Source organism: Tenrec ecaudatus, chromosome 13, assembly GCF_050624435.1.
Source record: "Tenrec ecaudatus isolate mTenEca1 chromosome 13, mTenEca1.hap1, whole genome shotgun sequence".
NCBI classification, from domain to species: Eukaryota; Metazoa; Chordata; class Mammalia; order Afrosoricida; family Tenrecidae; genus Tenrec; species Tenrec ecaudatus.
Window position 1 is genome coordinate 42,807,691 of NC_134542.1, and position 14,137 is coordinate 42,821,827.

The 14,137-nt window shown below is 44.9% G+C and overlaps 1 protein-coding gene across 1 annotated transcript in view; it reads left to right on the top strand.

The window, feature by feature from the left end:
• The window catches only part of HECW2 (HECT, C2 and WW domain containing E3 ubiquitin protein ligase 2), a 431,089-nt gene that overhangs the window by 228,968 nt on the left and 187,984 nt on the right, over positions 1–14,137 (top strand). The window lies entirely within an intron of this gene.

The following is a 14,137-nucleotide window of genomic DNA, read 5'->3' on the forward strand; positions in this document are numbered from 1 at the left end:
GACTGATCAGTGCCACGGACAGCCATGTGGGGTAGAGGCAGATTACCCAGTCAGCAAGATGAGAACAGGTTTCTTTGTGTTTGCTTGCTAACCGGCACCTGCCTGGTCTATTCCGTCGTCTGACAGTGATGTGGGACCCTCCGTGAACTTTGTGGTCACAGAGGGCTGTCGGTACCCTCACGGTTTCTCCTGCGTTTCATACTGTAAACAACTGTTGGGGTTGAAAGCCAGAAGTGGGTGGGACGGAGATGGCCTGTCGGAAACCCCATCGATCTCTGAAGCATGGCTGTGAAAGAACCACTTTCAGAGGGGCAGCGGGAAGACTGCGGAAACTCGGCTTCTCCCAACGCAACGAGAACTCCCGGAGAGCTTGTCAAAGCCGACTCTTTATGAGCCCCAGAGAGTAACCAGAGGATGACCAAGGATCAGGACCGGAGGGAGGCTGACTAAAAGAAAAGGCACAATCTTAATAACAGGGCGAGTCGGCTTTTTGCTGTTTTAACTTTCCACATGCCCATTTTCTCTCCCCTTGCTTATCGTAGCCTTGAACACCAACCTGGTAGTGTGGGCTACACGGGCTGCTAACTGCTAGATCAGCAGTTCAAAACCAGCAGCTGCTCCCAGGAAGACAGATGAGGCTTTCCACCCTTCTCAAGGGTTACAGTCTCGGAAACCCACGGGACAGCTCTGCCCTGCCCTAAGGGTCACTGTGTGTCTGAATGGACTCCTTGGTAGTAGACAGCAGCATGTGTGCAGCCACGGTAGTGTGAAAACCAGCAGCCTAAGCAGTGACTTAAAGGACAGAGCCTCCCTAGCCTCCGGAAAGTTGTCACCATTTGTCATGTCTGGCAGCTCTCCGGAAACACCCCCCTCACCGGAAGCTGACACAGAACAGTCAGCCTCAGGCCCGGGACATTTTTCAAAAAACAATCCACATCTGCCCAAGGTTGTGATACCAGCGGGGGCAAACAACAGCTAACTAAGAAATGAAAAGGGACAGTATGCAGAATGAGATGCCCGAGGGGGCGGGGGAGGGAAGCTTGGACAAGTTCCCATAGAGTCCCGGGACTGTAAGAGGCCTCATCCCCGCAGTGTGCATGTCCAGGACAGGCCTGAGAAGACGCTCTTCTCTGAAAGCTTATATCATATGTGTAGTCTCCTGTATGTTTCCCATCTATATTGTAAGCATTTGTATATATAGTACTATTATTCTATGTTTCCACTTACCGTGTTGTGAACATTCTCTGTGCCACCAAAAATTACTTGAGCGCTCCTTGTGATGTTACATAATATCCTGTCACGTGGGTGTGTCGTCTTCATTTATTTTGAGTACTTCATGTAGTTTCTGAGTCTTACAAATCAGCTCAATTTATACAATCTCTGGTGGAAATTATTTCTTGAACATGCATCTCTTCGGGCCTTTTCTTGGCTATGAATCTTATTTTGCTTACTAAGCCATGACAGATACTTTTTTTACATGCAAAACACATCTTGACTTTTATGGTCCTTAGAGCGCTGCACGCGTCCGAAGTGACCGCTAAGGAAGGGCCGTCAAGTCTGGAGCATGGGAAGCGTGCTCCAGCTTGCACCACAGGCGGGGCGGCCTGTCAGTGCCAGGCCCTCAGGGAAACCCCTGTGCACTGTGGGCGAGGCAGTGGACTGCTAACCACCCGTGCTGGTTCAAGCCCACCAGCTGCTCTCCGAGAGAAGTGAAGCTATCTGCTCCCTAAAGATTTATGATCTAGGCAACCCACACAGGGCCACTGTGAGTTGGGATCGACTTGATGGCAGTGGGTGAGCGAACGGAGCAGGCCCTGCGCGGCACAGATGGTTAGCATGCACCATAGCTTGCTCACAGCTTAGTGGTTTGTGCCTACCTGGAGGCCCCTCAAAGAAAGATCGAGCAATTTACTCGGAAACTAACCCATAAAAACCCTGGGGAGCAGTTCCACCTTGACAGACATGGGTACCCAGGAATCTGAGTCCCTCAGAAACAGTGGGTAAAGTAGCTAAGCAGTTACTTAGCAACCACACAGAACACCTGTTTTACTCCTGGTTAGACGTTATAAACTTCTAACCAATGTGGATTTTTTTTAGATACAGGAAAATGCCCTTCTTATACTTAATACAGTACCCAGTATTTCGAGATATTAAACATCCACCATGTTAGAAAAAAGAAAAATCACAGATAATTTGTTCATTAATTGTAAACAGATGCACTGCACTAATTCAAGACGTTACTAACAGGAGATTCTGTGGGTTTGGCATGGGATTTATGGGAACGCTATACTTTCTGCTCATTTTCTTTTTTTACAATCTGGAAACTTAATTAAAAAAATTAAAAGTCCAAACTACTTTCCCTTGGTTTTAAAAGTATGCAACTTCAACCAATCTGCTTTCCATTTAATGTAGGGATTGCTACCCAAACCTTCCTGGCCCCTTTTGAAATTTGAGGATTATCAAAGAAACGTTTTTCATGAGTTTGTATTTCTCGCTCATAGGCTGAAAAATGATTTTAATCTGTCTCCTAATTTATATTTGTATATGTACATAACACACATGTGTTCATGCCTTTGTATAACGAGGAGTCAGGATTGACTGATGGCAGTAAGTACAGTGAGATTATTTGAACATGGCGCTTGGTTACTGTGTGCTCCGCTTCTAGGCTTCTCTCGTTTGTATTTCCATCGTTGTTTTGAAGTACGTAGAGCTGGAGACTAGTAAACTTAGAATATCTGAGGCAAAGTTTTAATAAAAACTAAAATTAAAAAGCGTGTAGGATTTATTCAATGAAAAACATATTTTGGCTCCTTCCTTGCAATGCATAATTATTGGGAATAGGCAGGCGAACTGCATGTGGTTCCGGTCCGTAAAGGAAGGAGTCCTGGTCGCAGGCGGTTTTCGCGTCGGCCTGCTAACTGCAAAGGCGAGCAGATAGGTCGTCAGAGTAGTTGAATCTGCTAGTCGCTCCAATGGGGAAGATAAGGCGGTTCCTGCAAAGCCTGGCAGCCTGGGAAACCCACGGGCAATCTCTCCTGAGACTCTGCTGGGCCCTGGGCGGTGGCTGTAGGTCAGAGTGGACTTGATGGCAGTGGGTACAGCTCCTTAAAGCATGCAGCCTATAAAGGGAGTTGAATGTGACCATCTATCCAAATGGACCAGATTTTCCTAACATTGTGTTAGAGGATACTGTTTAAAAAAGGCATCGGTGACAATGTGTGCCCAGTAGCTGGTGCATAATAGACAGGTACTTAAAAAATATATATTTATCTTGATGAAAAAGGTAAAAATTATTTTTTGTGGTAGTCTATCCAACTTTCTTTAAGAGAAACTGGAAATCATATATGTGATTATGAACACTTACATTGATTTCATGGGATTCTGAGCCGGTCATGGGTGCATGTTTATGCTTCCAGTGAGCCGTAGAGCAGTGGTTCTCAGTCTTCCTCATGCTGCCACCCTTCAATACACTTCCTCATGTGTGCTGACCCCCAACCTTAACATTATTTTCATTGCTACTTCATAGCTGTCATTTTGCTACTGTTATGAATCACCATGTGAATATCTGATAGGCAGGATGTATTTTCATTTACATGTCATTATGTTACAAATTGAACATAATTAAAGCAGAGTGATTAATCACAGAAACAATATGTCATTCTGTATTGTGAAATATTGATTTCTAATGACAAATGAATGAAATGTCTTGCAGCGTGGGGCAGCCTGGGTAACAGTTTTCACACCAGGTACTCATATGTGGGCGTATCTGCATGTGGGTGGACCCGCCTGAGACAGATAAAGGAGCCATATCTCAGTTCCTAAGACCATCAGACATATGTGTTTCCTGATGGTGTTAGGCAACGCCTGGGAAAAGGTCGTTCGACTCCCCAAAAGGGTCGAGACCCCTAGGTTGAGAACTGCTGTATTAGAGGGATTCTAGGACTAGGAGACCCTGATGCTTTTTGATACTTGTGCTTGATTAAATCAATGCAATGGTTTCATTTGGGACAGACCCCTTTAGGTTTGAGAACCACTGAATAGTTGACGTTATAAACACAACTTTTAATCTCTACCAGAGTTGAGTTAGTTTTCATGTGCTCTCATTACTTCATTTTTTCCTTTTCAGCTTTTCCCTTCCCAGATGTTTCCTGCATCTGCACTTTGTCCCTTATGCTGGGTGATGCCTTTATGCTGGGTGATGCCCTTATGCTGGGTGATGCGTGTGGGCTTTACCTTCCTGAGACATGATTGTGGATACTATGTCTTTAGCTACCAGGTCACTTCTTTGGGGAATTATGTGTGATAAATGGAGACTCCCTTTGAATGAGAGCTACATAAATCCACAGTATAAGTGCTATTTTCAAACGTCAGAATGGTTGGTTATTAAAGATAGGTTTACAAAGAAAATACTGAGGATGTAAAAAGATGGGAGACATTAGTCTGCATTTTTTTCTATTTCACTGTCACACGAATCCAGCATGAAGTCTTGTTGATTGAAGTAAAGGTAATACTCATTCTAGATGACTTGGAAAATACAGGAAATTAAAAATAAGGTCCTCTTTCCAAGCAATGCTTAATGATTTGCTTTATTCACAATTTCATTTTGTATGTATTATCAAATAAGGCTTATACTGTATACAGTCTTCTGTATGTTTTCCATTTATATTGTATTTGTGAATATAGTACTATTATTCTGTATGCTTCCACTTACATATTGTGAGCATTCTCTGTGCCACCAAAATTTACTTGAGAGCTTCATGTGATGCTACATAATATCCTATCATGTGGATGTGTCATAATTTATCACTTTATTTTGAGTACTCAATGTAGTTTCTGATTCTTAAAAATCATAGGACTTTAATTAGATCAATTTATATAATCTCTGGCGGAAAATATTTCTTGCATATGCATCTCTCCTCCTTGCCTTTTCTCAGCTATGAACCTTGTTTTGCTTACTAAGCCGTGACAGATGTTTTTTGCTTGCAACGATCATCTGGACTTTTGTGACCCTTCTGGTCTTTCCTTGCACTAGTATCTTTTGATGAAACAAGTGCTTAAATTTAGAAAAGAATTGTTTCTTTCAAAAAAACTCGAGTGAAATGTTTACATATAAACTCAGAAACAGGTTACAAGGTGAAATGACAAAACCTGATGATAGGCGTTTCTAATGGAAAGGCTTACAGAATCTTAAATATAGCGCCGCAGGGAAGGGAGGGCGTGAGCCAAGTTGTTACAGTGTGTTCCAGGAAAGGCATTTTGGATGCATGCCACCTACTGTCCCAGAGATGCCCGTGACTTTGGTTTCATCTGCTCTGTTAACCTTTCCCATTGTGACTACTGAAACAAGTGTCGCGGTCCAACAAAAAGAGCTGGTACCATTGGCCCCTCAGAGGTGGCACTTGACTTTCCATACAGGCCCTCCACAGGAGCCTCATTCAAACCTGTCAGCTGGCTTCCTGCAGGATGCTGCTTCTGGAGCTCAGCTCACCTGGCCCCTGGCCTCCCTGCGTGCACTGTCTCTCATCAGCCGCGACTAAGCATTCGCTACAGTAAGAAATTGTTATCAACTTCCTCTTAGAGTCGAGTGTTTCGAGTTGTCTTTGCGGAGAATGGCAAAGGACAACCCTCTCTGGAAGCAGATGGACTGTGCGTCATTTTGCTGTTCTAGGCACCGTGCTGCAGGCTGTATGCGGCACGATGCGGACTTCTCAAGCTTCTCAAACTCGCACGAGGTGACCCTTGCTATTACGATCACCGTGCACATGAGGTGGCAGAAGTTAGGAAGGCTAGTCATTTGGCCAAGGCCACGCAGCTTACATTCACTTTGCATAGACATTATTATGTGGTGAAAAGTCCCTGTCAGTCAGTCGATCGGTAGTAGAAACTAGCCGTGGTTCAGAGACACCGCCAGCCTGCCCTGCTGACAAGCTGACGTAACATGTATGCTTTGTATATATTATTATAGTATTCTCACCGACTGCCTTGCTATCTGACACTTCACATTCTTGTGACATTTATAAACAAACAAATCCCACACTCCAACTATCTGGTGCCTGAACAGTGGACATCTGACAGCAGCAAAGGTCAGTGTGAGGTGAGAGCAATATGGCTTGTGACGGTCAAGGTTGCGTGCCCCCTTGGCCGGGCCATGGCTCTCAGGGATTTTTCAGTGATGTAAAGATATGACTTGGCAGTCATGTAACAATGCAGTCTCCCTATTTTAGTGAGCGGATGTGCTCATCCTTCGTTGTTTATTTTTTCAATAATGCTGATTATAAGGAGTAGGGGAAAATGTCTCAAATAGATTCAAATGTTCAGAAAACACACCAAACAAATCCAGCGAATGACTTAGTCTCCATCTTTTAAGATTGTGGAGCAAACTTGGAAACTTCCTTTACAGATGTAAAACAGGAGACTTCTCTAGAAAAAAAAGACTCTTCATTTCTTATTCTTCCTGGATAGAGATCTTGGCAACTGGGAGCGTAGTTGCTATTCTTGTGACCCTCTCTGCCTTTTGTGGGTACAGAGCCCCGTGACCAGGTCTGCCACTGCCCCTTTGTCACCACGCGTTTAGCTGGGAAAGGGAACGTGGTATTCCTGGCAGCCTTCCCGCCACGGCCCTGGGGACATGCTGGCCCGCAGCAGGGACTGTAAAGACTGGGACTGACATTCAGCTACTTATTTAGGTAGCTTTTTGTTGTGAATTTGCTGGAGGGTTGTGAGCAGATCTTCACTTCCACATTCAATTCAGAGTTTTGTTTCCACTTTTCCACGTCAGTCCCTGTCGCGCACCGCTCTCCGTTTCCCGTCTTCTCCGTTTCTGTGTCTTTCTCGACCCTCTGTGCCTGCGTCCTGGAGCACATGCGTCCCCTTGGATTTTATTGATTCATCCCTTTCCTTCTGGTTTTTTGTTCATTAGGTGAGAGATTACATATGGAATATTATTTTTCTAATTCAACAATGTGAACTCTTTATCAGACCTCTGGCTGGCTTACCCTGTTTCTTCCCCTCCCCTTTGAGCTTTCCCTCTATCCCCCTTGCAGTATATTATCTTCTCACCCACTCAAGGCAGTGTCGCTCACTCTGCCTGCCACTTCTCCCCACTTCCCCCTTACCTCCGGGCACCGTCAGAGTCTCTTTCTTTCTGCATCAAAAGCTGTCTTGAGGGTTTTGCTTGTTTGTTTTAAATAACAGTCTCATCCATTATTTGTCCTTTACTACCATTGCTCAGCGCGGCGTCCTCAGAATCGCCCGTGTCATGCGGTGTTTCATGGTTTGATCATTACTGTTTAAGCAGGTGTGGTCCTCCATGTTGCGTATGTACGCGGATGCATCCATTCGTCCGCCGGTGGGCATTTAGGCTGTTTACATCCTTTGCTGTTGTGATGAGTAGTTCTGGACGAACATGGCTGGGCATGTGTCTGTCTGTATTATGAGCTTTATTCCTGTGGGTCTGGTGCCCCTCCTGGGTCATACGGTATTTCTATTCCCAGTGATTTCAGGAAGCCCCAGACTGTTTTCCACAGCAGTAGCTTCAGTGCCTGCCTTAGAGCTCCGCCAGCAAGAGATGGGGGTGCCAGTCTCTCTGTGCCACCCCACCCCCGCCCCAGTATTGGCTATTTTCTGCTTTTTGGAACTTGGCTATCGATTCTGGGGTGAGGTGGTAGCTCGTCATTTTGCTTTTGTATCGCTGATGGCTGGTGGTCTTGAACAGTTCTTTGTGTTCGTTGGCTGCCTGGCTGTCTCCTTTGATAAACGATCAGTCCCTGTCCTCTGCCCATTTTTACATTGGGGTGTTGGGCTTTTCCTTGCTGAACTTTTCCATAGATTTCAGAGAGTAGTCCCTTGTCCAAAAAGTCATTGCCAAACTTTTCCCCCCATGTCTGTGGGTTCTCTTTTTACTCTTTTGATGAAATCTTTCGGTGCACACATGTTTCTTATTTTTAGGAGGCCCCAGTCGGATATTCTTCCTCTTGATTTTAAATGGTTGATTAGTCTAATGTGGAGGGAATTCAGCTCTAGACCTGAAGGATGACCCAGCGCAATAGTGTTGGAGGTTCCGCCAGCTCCGATCCGACCAGTAAGTCTGGGCTCATAGTTGGCAGTTCTGTTCCACCTTTCTCCCCCCTCTCTCCGGGACCTTCTGAGGTGCGCCTTTCCAGGGTGCTTGCTAGTGGTAGCCCAGCAGTTCTTCTGGCCTCGGGTTGTAGAGGCTGGTGTCTGTGGAGTCTGTGAGTCCATGGCTCTCCATGGTTCCAGGACCCTGGCTTTCTTCCCTCTGGTCGGAGAGAGAGAGACCCGTCGTGGCTCTGCAGAGGGCTGCTCACAGGCTTGTAACACCACCTCACTACTCACCAAATTAGGATGTAGCACATTAGCTAGTGCTTAACTTTAATGATACTGACAGTGTACGTCTTCAATACGGGAGGGAGTTATTAAAAATTTACTAGATGGCAGGAAATTGGCAACATGAGACTTGTGTGCCGTGGATTGAAAACTGGAATAACTTTTGATGCTGTGTGATGCTAGTAACATTGTCACTACTAAACTTCAAGAACGTGACTAGAGAGCGTTTCGACCCCAGACACTGCAGTGACCCAAACTGTAAAAACATCCGCTTTCCGAGAACAGCCAGAAAAGACCCTCTCAGGTCGGCAACGATGCGTGCAGACAAAGTCTGTCAATCAGGGCCAACCTGAGGAGCTCTCTGAAGTGGAAAGAAACGCATTTAGAATAAGCACACCTGTACTGCTTTCGACTGTTACAGGGCAACTATTAGGGAGTTTCAAAAGTGATATTCTAAGTGGTGGTACAAACTGAAAACTGCGTCGAATCCCATAGGACAGCTTGGTTTGTTGGTGGCGGATTTAGACTGAGTGAGAGATTCAAAATGCTTATTCAGACATTCACCAAGAAATCCATTCTGCATCCCTACCCTTTTGAGATCATGTCAAAAACAGCTACTCTGTATCAAAATCTTGGCCGTGGGGACCCCCTGGACTGACCAGGAGTGACTGACTGAGTTCTAACTAAAGTTCACTGCTGCTTCTCACCTTACTGTGGTGGTTTAAACCTACCCTGGCATCTGAGCTTTTGGAAACTAGAATGAAAACAAACTATGAAAAATGGAACCGAAGAAAAAAGATCCACAAAATATAATCCCATATTTTCATGATTAAACAGATATCAGGTTACTAACATGTTTCTCTAAAAATGTTCAAGACATGCTAAATTTCTGTCCTTATTTTATGAGGTTAGTAACAGCCATTTCATGGACTCCCCACGGTCTGTGGCCCCTATTTTGACTTGGACACGCACTAAACTTAAATATAGATGAAAATGCTTTCTCATGGTAATGCTCCTTCCTGTATTCATTTTTCTTGTACTTGCTTTTCGTTCTACTGTACCTTTTTTTTTTTAAAGCAAATTAAGTACCACATACATGGGAATTGATCTTTTATAGTAGGGGATACTACCCTGTGGCAGAGTGAGTTACATGGTCAAGGTCAGTATTTAGGAACTACCAGCCACTCCACAGGGGAAAGATGAAATTTTTACTTCTGTAAAGTTTCATGGCTCAAAAATCTACTGGGCAGTTTTGTTTTCCCCTATAGGGTCACTACAAGTCAGAATCCATTCAAGGCCTATACGTTTTTTATTTCGCCAAAGTACAAAGGAATTTGCAGAATTAATTGTGACATTTATATATATACGTACTTAAATGTGTGATCTATTCGATTTTTGCATCTCTACATCAGTGTCTCTCAAGGTGAAGGCCAAGAACCACTTGTATGAGACCTAGCCGGGCTTACTGTTTTTTAAAAATTAGACCAACACCATATCACACTTACAGAATAAGGACTTCTGTGGCTTTATCTATGGAGTCTGAATTGTAATAGGCAAGAAAATTTGGGAACTAACGTTTCAGGGGTTGTGAATCTGTGTGATATGTTTAGTTTTACACTATATACCATGGTGTAGTATGTTATAACTAATGTTACAAATCATGGTTCTGAAAACTTTCACTAATGTGAATATATTTGAATATGTAAATATGTACTTTCAGCAGAATATGCTCAGGATATGTTGTCAGATTAATTCCTATCTTAACCATATACAATGCATTGTTGGAAAAAGGCATTGCTCTCATTTTAGAAACAAAAAGCATTCATAACAAATGAGTTCATTTCATATTCATCGCCACTTGTTTAATTTTAATTGCAGAGTGCTACATATCTAAAAATAAACTCTTAAATTCTTCCACATGTGCAAGAATATAGTTCCTATTTCAAGTAAAAAAAATAACATAGCTATAGAACCCATTAACCATGCAGTTAAGCACTTCTGCAGGCTCTGGACAAATCTTCCTCTGTACCTCTGACCCTTGCCATCGGGAGCCCTCATTTGAGTTACTAGACTTCTCTGGACTGTTTTTCTGATCTTCAAGATAATGCCATTGTTCAGAGAAACTCAGAATTCTATCAGATAATAATTCAGAACTACCTTGAACTGCTCTTGGCACTTGGTGGGCAGCAGTGTGCCTTGTTGGGGGAAGTTGTGTCATTTCAGTCGGTGTCACCCAGACTCTAGGATGTATGCTCAACAACTTTCTCCCTATGGGACCTGGGGCGGACAAGTTAATCGAGCCCTCGAGTTCCCAGTTTTCTAAATTTGTGCAGTGAGGATGGTAATGGTATTTCAAGTTAGGCTGAGGGTTACATAAGGGTTACATAGGGATACGTACAGCCTAGTGTGGAGTACGTGTTTAATAGGTACCCGAGGACAGCTACTATCATTCCCCCTGAATGTGATCACCTGTTATTCTCATACCAACCAACCCCCAAATCTACAGGGCTTATCGCATGCGTGAAACACACAAAGCGTAAAGGGCAGACTTAAAAAGCAGTAAAATGATACAATTCGTCATTACTTTATTTTTTAAGTATCAGTATAAAAGTTGGTTTATATGTGAGATCCTGACTTTGATCTTTTAGCAACTATCTCTTTCAAGTAGATTTAAAAAATCATTTTATTGGGGTCATACAACTCTTATCACAATCCATACATACATCAGTTGTGTAAAGCACACTTACACATTCGTTGCCCTCATCATTCTCAAAATGCTCTCTTTCTGCTGGGGCTCCTGGAATCAGCTCCTCACTTTTCTCCCCCCCCCCCTCCCCGCCCCTTCCCTCATGAACCCTTGATAACTTATAAATTATTATTTTATCATATCTTACACTGCCCGGCGTCTCCCTTCACCCACTTTTCTGTTGCCTATTCCCCATGGAGGAGGTTATATGTAGATGCTTGTAATTGATTCCCCCTTTCTACCCCCATCCTTGTTCCCTCCTGGTATCGCCACTCTCACCACTGGTCGTGAGGGGTTCATCTGGCCTGGATTCCCTGTGTTTCCAGTTCCCTTCTGCACCACTCTGCATCCTCTGGTCTAACCAGGTTTGCAAGGTAGAATTGGGATCATGATAATGGGGGAAAGGAAGCGTTTAAGAACTAGAGGAAGGTTTTGAGTTTCATCAATTCTACACTGTACCCTGAGTGACTCATCTCCTCCCCACTACCTCTCTGCAAGGGATGTCCAGTTGTCCACAGATAGGCATTTGGTCCCCATCACATGCTCCCCTCATTCATAATGATCTGATTCCCCCCCTGCTTTGGTGCTTGATACCTGGTTCCCTAGACACTTCGTGATCACACATGCTGGTATGCTGCTTCCATGTGGGCCCTGCTGCTTCTGGGCTAGATGGCCACCCGTTTACTCCCAAGCCTCCAAGACCCCAGATGCTACATCTCTTGATCAATTTGATTTTTTTTAAACCTTTCTGATGAAGCCACAAACTGGTGTGCATTTCTGTTGGAAGATTTTGAGAATCTGCAGAGCAATGATGAAATGAACATTCACGAATTGTTTTCTGAGCATCATTTCAGGGGGAAAAGTTAGCAGCAAAGAAGATAGTAACAGAGAGTAGGACATGCCAAATAATGTCATACTCTGAGCGATGTCAGATTTGGAGGCATGCAAATGTAGAAACACACAAGGGATGAATAATAAGCTGTTCAGGCAAAAGGCTATTCCTTCCTGCTGTGCTAATATTGATTCTGTCTCTCCTATTTTTGTGCCACCATCTAGATGGCTGGAGACACAGGATTTTCATTTCTGTTTGTGTTGCAAGCTAAGACTTTCCTCTCGGCTCCTCCTTAATAAGTTTGCTGAGAGCCTTGGGAATACGCTACATTAGTTAAGTGATGTCTTTAATTTTCCCTGATTAATCCATCCAGCATCTGCAAATCATAGTTTCACCCAAGAGCATCCTTACTAGATCAATATCTTTGCATGTGGAGAGCTGGGTTAATCAGTTGGGCTTTCAGAGAGAGCAGGTCTTAAATAGATGGGAAATGGGACAGCTTCCATTCCCTCTCCACACGCTTCTCTTTCTCTATGCTGATGCTTTATCGTTCAAATGTCTGACCTCCTTCACGGGCCACGCGTCTCTCCTCCTCTGGGCTTGGAACACACTGGTTGTCCTCCAGTCTTGGAAAGTGTGACACTGCTTCTTGCCATGGGTCCTTTGCACAGCGCTTCTGTCTGGAATGAGTGCTTGCTGTTTTCGTCTCCTTCCCCTCGTCACCCTGCAGACCTGGGTTCGAACCCCGCTCTGGTGAGTGAATTTCCTCGGATGTTCTGGACCTTCTCTTCCTCTTTGTAGCGTGTGTCACATTGGTCATCACACGATGCAGTTTATATTTGTTGTGCAATGCTTGTCTCCCTCTTGAACTGTGAGCTTTTCGAGGACATGGGCCATGTCCACCTGCTCGCAGTCGTCCCCCAGTTCTAGCAGGTGTTGTCCGTTCCACTCGCAGTGGCTCTCTGTACAGCGGGACGAAACACCGCCTGTCCTTTCTCCATCCTCACTGTTGCTCTTGCGTTTGAGCCCATTGGCCAGCCACTGTGTCGCTCCACCTTGTCGAAGGTCTTCCTCTTTTTGCTGCCCGCCACCTTACCAAGCATGCTGATCTTCTCCAGGGACTGGTCTCTCCTGACAACATGTCGAAAGCCGGTGAGGTGAAGTTGTGTCATCCTTTCCTCCAGGAAGCACTTTGGCTGTACTTCCATCAGGACAGACTTGGTTGTTCTTTTGGCAGGCTGTGTCACTTTCCCTAGTCTTCACCAGCACAGTGATGCACGGACATCGCTCCTTCTTATGCAGTGTCCTGCTTTCACCTACCTGCCAGGCGATGGAGACACCATGGCTTGTGCCGGGTGCACCTTAGTGCTCAAAATGACCGCCTTGCTTTTCAACACTTGAGAGAGGTCTTGTGCAGGACCTTGACCCAGGGCAGTGTGTTGTGTGATCTGTGCATGATACATGAAGATGCAAATGCAACGTGTGAGTTCACCATTGCTTGCCGAGGCTTTCCCACACTTGGTTGCCGTGGACTTGCTGGCCTGACCGCACGAAGGGGAGGGATCTGGAGAGAGGAATCGCATTACGTGTGCTCTGACCACCGGCACTGTGATCTAGCTGTGCCCACAGGACAGCCACAGTACACTCATTGCCCTCGAGGGGATTGCAACTCATAGCGACCCTGCCCAGGGTTTCCGAGACTCTGCATCTTCACAGGAGCAGACCACCGCATTTTCCTGCATCTGCGTAAGGTGGGCTTGGCTGCTGGCCTGGCAGTTAGCAGCCGAATACCTAACCCACTGCACCGCCAGGGCTCTTTGATAGCTATCCTACTCAATCAGGGTTGCTTTTTTTTTTTTAGCCCAATTGAAGAGGGACTGACTGAAATGCCAGCATTTGGAAAATATTCCCCAAATATGTAGGCACGAGGTGTCCTTAAGTCTAAGCTCCAACATTCATCTCATCACCATGCTCCATCTACACTTTCTTTCTCGATCAGCTAAAAATGCAGTTCTGTTCTGACGGTCACTTGCTAGGATGATACGGGTTCCTTGTATGCAAGGACAGCCTCTGTGGCCGTATTTGGGCATTGGTGACAGGCTGATAAGTCAGAGCTTTGAGTGTAGCTACTGTAGCATATCTGGCAAATGCTACAGTGTTTGCAAGACCGATAGTTTCAGTTTGGAGGGACGGGTCGTGTTCAGAGACTGGAG